The following is a 7,591-nucleotide window of genomic DNA, read 5'->3' on the forward strand; positions in this document are numbered from 1 at the left end:
ATACATGTTCAAAATTCTTTCCTCAAAGTTCAACTGAAGACTCTCCTCCAAGGAATCTCAACTTCCCTTCCCCCATCCTCCCTCACCAAATTCCCATTAGCCTTGTAGCGTCTGCTATCACCTGGTGCTCTTCGTTAGGGTCATGGGAGCATGTGGTTCTCCTAAGAGGATTCCCAGTTCCCTAGTGCAGAAATCTTCTGCCTCTTGTCATTGTATTGTCCACATTGTCTACTGCAGTAATGGTGGGAAGAACCAAGCACTGAAGCCAGACAGGCCAGTGAGCTCTGTGACCTGGACAATCCAGACAACCTCCTCAAGCCATCATTTCTTCATCTCTAGGTTGTATTTGTTGAGGATTAAATGAGGTAGCATTTGTAGAATGCCTGGCTTACAATGGATGCCCAAGTAAAGAAGTATTCTCCCTTCCTTCTAGCCCCAGCCCTGCTGCAGGGACTCAGCCAATCCTACATAAACAGTCCGCAGCACTACGGTTCCACACTGAGCCTTCTAAAGCAGGTTCTATCATTTAATGGAACTGGTTAATAATCCTTTCTCCAACCAGAATCTCTCCTGGACCAGTTCCCTTCCCTTTTCTTTCTTTCTTTCTTTTTTTTTTTTTTTTTTTTTTTGGAGGTTTTTGTTATAGGGCATGTGCACGCACCAGACAGACAGAGAGAGACAGAGAGACAGAAAGCAAGAAATCACCCCCCAGGGGGGATGGGCACACCACAATCCCTTCTCCTCCATTCTCCTCTTGGGATTTGGGCACGCACACACACGCACCCAGCATGAGTTTTAAGCCACTGGGTCCAGGACTCGAACCGTGGTTGACTACATGGGAGTCCAGTGACATAGCCATTAACCTAACTGCTGGTTCCCCCTTCCCTTTTCTTAGCTTGTCCACAATCAAATAACTGCAGACTTGATGACGGTATTGCCACATCAAGGTAATGTAAGATAGTAATAGTTAAGCCTGAAAGCACAGGGACTGGAGTTTGTCATGCCTACAATTGTGTTGGATTTGTTGAAGTATCTTAGATCAGTCATTTAACTTCTTAGCTTCATTCAGTTCCTGAATCATCAAATGGGAACAATGAGTCTCATCCCTGCTTTTATCCCACAGGAAGAAGATGACATCTAAGGGTGGGTTTAAAGGCTGAAATTTAATTTGATGGCCTGATACTACCGTTTCTGATCTCTAGGAAGTCTGCTTCTATGAACTTCAGTTTCCTCATATTTTATGAAGAGGAGTAATAATACCCTTTTCCTTTTTTTTTTTTTTTTGAGAGTTTTGTTTTTGTTTGTTTTTGTTTTTGTTTTTGTTTTTGCTATAGGGCGCGTGTGCTCGCCAGAAAGACAGAGAGAGACAGAGAGACAGAAAGCGAAAAATCACCCCCCCAGGGAGGAATGGCCACACCACAATCCCTTCTCCTCCATTCTCCTCTTGGGATCTTGGGCATGCACACACACCTGCCCGACATGAGTTTAAGCCACCGGTTCCGGGATGCAAACCACGGTTGACTACATGAGAGTCCAGCAACATAGCCATTATGCTAACTGCTGGTCCCCCTTTTCCTTTTTTTAGAGAGAGAGAGATTTTTGCTATAAGGCGCATGTACTTGCCAAAGACACAGAAAGTGAAAAATCATCTCCAGAGGGCATGGCTATGCTGCAATCCCTTCTCCTTCTTTCTCCTCTCAGGATTTTGGTCACGCATGCATAAGCACCCGATATGAGTTTAAGCCACCAGGTCGATAATTCGAAACATAGTCACCTGCGTGGGAGTCCAGTGATGTAACCATTACACCACCTGCTGGTCCCAATAATACCTTTTTCAGTGCAACAGAGTAGATAAGATATCCAGAATCAAAATGAGACCTTGTGTGTTCTCTTGTCGTGTATTATGAATTGCAAGAAATTGGAGGTGACAAGGGTTTGAATGTGGTGAACCCCTGGACCTGAACAGAGAAGCGCGAAGTTACTAAAACAGGGCCGTTTGGGATGGACACTTTTGAATCTTCTCACAATGCTTATGACGGTCATATTTCCTGGTGAGTGGTTTCAAATCCAAAAACCTGTCATAGAGACAGATGGCATTCTTAGCACAAAAGAGGAAACCAATTAGAAGTTAAAATACAGAAAAATGTGAACTTGTAAATGCTAACAAATTGTTTCAATGTGGAGAATTGTGCTACTTTCCCTGACACCAACTAAGGAAGACTTTTATTCTGGTCCAACAATGTTCACAGGGCACCGGCAGAGTCTCAAGAAACTTCATAGACCCTCTCTTCTAAGCCTTTGCTTTCAAACTTTCTTACCCACCCCAAATCATGCTGACGGTCGCATCGTGTCACTTGTACAGTGGCAGACTTCTTTTATAGCTCAGAGATAAGCACTGAACAGTAGGCTTTAGGAAGCACCTTCTACATACTATACTTACATTCCAGCAGTCCATCAACTAACACTTGCATATGGGGACCAGCAGATGGTGAAATGCTTACATTGCTGGGCTCCCATGGAGTTCACTGCAGTTTGAGTCCTGGACCCAGCGACTTAAAACTCACACCAAGTGCATGTGGTGAGTGCCCAAGATGCTGAGAGGAGAATGGAGGAGAAAGGATTGTGGCATGGCCATCCCTTCAGAGGATGATTTCTTGCTTTTTGTCTCTCTGTCTCTCCACCTAGCACACGTGCCCTATAGCAAAAATCTCTCTCTCTAAAAACAAAACAAAACAAAAACTAATATTTGCATATGACTCTACAGTTGTTCTTCCCCTAACAGCCTACCTGTTTAATTACAGCTGAGACTTTTGACCAGTTCTCCAGAGCAAGGAACCCCCTTTCTCGGTCCGTGCAAGTCTCAGGAATCCCCTTTCTTTCTCAGTCTCTGTCTCATTCCTGTAGTCCGCTAGTATTCACTACATGAAGCGTTTGCAATCACTCAAGGCTACATATTTCTTTTTTTAAAAAGAATTATTTTTATTTAACTTTATTTGTTTTTTTCATTCATTTTAATTTGACCTGGTGGGGAGGGGAGAGAGAGAGTGAGAAAGGAAGCTGTCAGGTCTGGGACCCGAACCACAGTCAGCCATGTGGGAATCCAGAGCCTTGAACGCCACCTGCCGGTTCCCAAGACTACATATTTCATTAATAAACTTTAACTTTATTGTACATCCGTAATAGTATGCAGGGTAAATAAAAATGATCATGCAGGATTTATATTATTGCATATAAGACGTCCCATCACTTTCTAGAGCTTATCTAACGTATGCTTTTCATATGGCTAGAATGAGATTATTCTCGTGTGATGTGGCATGACATCTAGTGAAAACTGCATACTCTGTGGTGTCGTGATACACTGCAAGACACCTGCCTTTTTTCCTTTTTAAAGCATTACTTATTTAATTTAATTTATTTATTCATTTATTTTAATTTGACCAGAGAGAGACACAGAGAGAGAGAAAGAGAGAGAGGGAAATGAGAAAGCAAGCTACCAAGTCTGGGACTTGAACCATGGTCAGTCATGTGGGAGTGTCCAGCACCTTAACCACCATGCCATCTGCTGGTCCCAACACTTGCCTTTTAAGCTCCTCCCTTATCTACCAATTCTCTTAACAACCTAGTCATAGGAACATAACTTGGTCGTTAAGTAGGGAGTGCCTGTATATAACTTCTGCTCTCAAGGCACTTACAAACTACGTGGAAAAGTCCAGTGAAGCTTATGATGTGTTCTCGGGGAGAGCTGCACAGAGGAAGGAGGAAGACTCCAAATCTGTCTTGAGGAGTGAAAGTTTCACGATTTGGGAGATATTTGAGCTATGGAAGGGAAGCAGGAGTTTACTCAGCAGAAAAGGGTGGATAAGATTAGTCAGTATGGGTGAGGTTATGCTGCAGTACAAACAACGTCCAAATCTCAGTGGTTTAATACAACAAAGTCTTATTTTTCGCTCTTTATACATTTCAGCCTCCTTATTAGTAGAGTAACTCCTTGTGCAGAGGAAAAAAAAAAAAAAAAAAAAAAAAAAAAAAAAAAAAAAAAAAAAAAAAAAAAAAAAAAAAAACAGCAAGAAGGCAAAAAACAAATCAAGAGTACAGCTGTCACACCCTTTGTCAAAACTGCCAAACGGATCAGGATGGCCCTCAGCTGGGCAAAGCAGTTTGGGGAAAAAGGACTGAGAGCGTGGGTGTCCAAAGAAGTCTTGATGCGCTGAGGATATTGAAAGCAAGTCTAGAGAGAAAAAGAGGTGTCCAAAGAGAATTGTGTCTGTGGCTGAATGGAATCAAGTTCCCAGAGCTGAAACTCTGACCTGTCTTTGGCACCCACACTCTTGCCACTCCATTGAACTACCTGTCCAGGACCGTAGCCCATGCCACCTGGCACAGCACTCACAGTCTCCTCAAAGGCAAGGATGCCCAGGATTAGACCCTCTTAGTTTTCATGATGGATTGTTGTACCAGCCACAGAGGGGGTGCTCAATAAATCTGTGTGGACCTAATAAATAAATTTCTTTTGTTGTTGTTGTTGTTATTGTTTTGGAGAGATTTTTGCTATAGGGCATGTGTGCTCACCAGAAAGACAGAGAGAGACAGAGAGATAGAAAGTGAGAAATCACCTGCCAGGGGGGATGGCCACGTTGCAATCCCTTCTCCTCCATTCTCCTCTCGGGATCTTGGTCACATATGCGCACTCACACGGCGTGGGTTTAAGCCACCAGGTCCAGGACTCGAATCATGGTTGACTACATGGGAATCCAGTGACATAGCCAACTGCTGGTCCCCCCGATAAATGAATTTCTATTTATTCATCCAAAGCAAGACTGGTTTTCTTTATGCAGGTAAGTAGAGAGTCAGCATTTTATGAAAAATGGAGGCAACAGACACATGGTTCTCAAATTTGTTTGCAGCTATAAAACTCTTTATTACAAACGTAATAATTAACTTTTTAGAAAATTGATTTATTTTATTCACGTGAGAGAATATATGCATGAGCACAAGTGGAGGGGACTCCCTAGATAGGGTCTTACAGTGCAGCAGTTCCCCTACCGGGCCCTGCAGCTCATTAGGATCTTGGGCACACGCTCCCCTGGTGTGTTCTCAGGTTGTCTTGGGATCTGAACTGGGGGTTGGCCACGTGGCTTCCAGTACTGCAGTTCAATACACTACTGCCTGTACCACCAAGCCTGGGCCTAAATAACTCCTATATTAAGCCCAGTTTGTTATTTAAAATTATTTTACAACTATCATTACTTTGTGAGTTTTGTCTTCTTTCTCTCTCTCTCTCTCTCTCTTTTGTTATAGGGCATGCATGCTCACCAGAGAAAGAGGAAAAGTGAGAAATCCGTAGATGTCATCCCTTAGGGGAGATGGTCACACAGCAATTCCTCCTCCTCCACTCTCCTCTCGGGAATTCTGGGCATACACTCAGAGTGTTTTTCAAGTCACTGGGTCCAGGACTCAAACTGCAAAGTTGGCCACGTGGGATCCAGTTGCTTTAACCACCATGCCTCTGGCTGGTTCAAGTCCAGTTGTTTTTTAATGAGATTAAGGTGTGATGGCTGAGACCCACAGGTGGTGTGATTAAGGTGCTGGATTCACACATGGTTGACCACGGTTCAAGTCCAGGACCTGGCAGCTTGCTTTCTCTCTCTCTCTGTTTCTCTCTTTGGTTAAATTAAAGGGTGGTAATAATGACAATAAATAAAAATTAAATAAAATAATTCTTTAAAAAAATAATAAGATGGGATGACTGATTTTTCTTTCTTTCTTTCTTTTTTTTTTTTGAGAGACTTTTGTTGTATGGCACGAGCGTTTGCCAGAAAGATAGAGAGAGACAGAGAGACAGAAAGCGAGAAATCCCTCCCCCCAGGAGGGGCAGCCACGCCACAATCCCTTCTCCTCCATTCTCCTCTCAGGATCTTGAGCATGTACACATTCGTACCTGCCATGAGTTTATGCCACTGGGTCCGGGATTCGAACCATGGTCTACTACATGGGAGTCCAGCAATGTAGCCATTATGCCACTTGCTGGTCCCAGGATGGCTATTTTTTTAAAAAGAATTATTTACTGAATTTTATTTATTCTTATTCTTCTTTGACCAGAGAGAGAGAGAGAGAGAAAGCAAGCCACAAGGTCTTGGACTCAAACCACAGTCAGCTATATGGGAGTCTAGCACCTTAATCTCCACACTACCTGCTGGACCCCAGGATGGTTATTGTTAATATAGGACTATGAGATCCTGAACCCCACTAGTTCAACCTCTTCCTGGCTCCTTTTAGAGGAAGTTTTGGGGATCATCACACATTTCAAACATGGCTTAAAAACCACACATTTAGGGGGCCCGGCAGGTGGCATAGTGGTTAAGGGCACTGGACTCCCACATAGCCAACCATGATTCTAGTTCTGGACCTGGAGGCTTGCTTTCTCACTTTCTCTCTCTCTCACTCTGCCCCCTCTGGTCAAAGTTAAAAATAAGTAAATAAGTAAAGTTAAATAAAATAATTCTTTTTTTAAATAACCCGTACATTGAGATAAATCAATCACACAATGAAATGCCAGCACTTCCTCATAGAAACAGTAGAAGATTCTGGCTTTCATCTCTTCCCAAGTTGACGTCTGCATTTCTCTCTATTCTCCTTTGAGAGGTTTTGAGGGGAGGACGTGCATTAGTTTTTAGTAGAGTAAAGATTAGTATTTAGAAGAGTAAAGATGGACAGCTCTCCTCAGTGGGAGCTGGGAGAAGCCACCGGCTCCAAGATTCTTAAAATAGTCCAGTGAGGGGCCAGCAAGTGGCATGGTGGTTAAGGCACTGGACTCCCACATGAGGAACTGTGATTTGAGTCCCAGACCCGACGGCTTAAAAATCACGCTGGGTGCAAGTGTATGTATGCTTGAAATCCTGCAAGGAGAATGGAGGAGAAGAGATTGTGGCATGGCCGTCCCCTCTGGCGGATGATTCCTCACTTTACCTCTCTCTCTCTTTCTGGCATGCACATGTGCCCTGTGGCAAAAAAGAATAAGTCCAGTGAAGCCAAGCAGGATACTATTTTTGGGGCCTGAGAAAATCAGTCATTCTCTCCATCCCATACTCGTTTCACACCTACTAGGTTGCTGGAATGGCTGGAGAAGAGAGAAGGCACCCTGACAGTCAGCTTTTCCCTCCGGCTGACTTCAGACTCCTGGCCCACGATAGTCCCAGACCAGCAGGACAGTCCCCTCTGTGAGAGAGGGCTCCAGAGAGCCTGTGAGAGCTTCCTGTCCCTCTCAGCCTTGCTAACCTGAGCCAAGGAAAGCCAGTCCTTCAGGAGCCCCGGGGTGCTATGGGAGGGAGCGAGGTCTCCAGGCCTCACCTGGAGCAGCTCACCTGGCTCCTCCTGAGAGCTCAGGCCTGGGCAGCACCCCCTGAGCACTTTCCGAGCAGAGCATCCCACACCAGCTGTGCCAAGGCCACACAGAAGGTGGAGTTCCTAGTCTCCGTTCCTCATTCTACCCCACTAAAACACAGGGTCAGGGACCAGCAGTTGGCACAATGGCTATGTCTCTGGACTCCCGTGTATTCTACTGCGGTTTGAGTCCTGAACCTGATGGCTTAAA

Source organism: Tupaia chinensis, unplaced genomic scaffold (assembly GCF_000334495.1).
Source record: "Tupaia chinensis unplaced genomic scaffold, TupChi_1.0 Scaffold000045_1, whole genome shotgun sequence".
Lineage (NCBI taxonomy): Eukaryota > Metazoa > Chordata > Mammalia > Scandentia > Tupaiidae > Tupaia > Tupaia belangeri.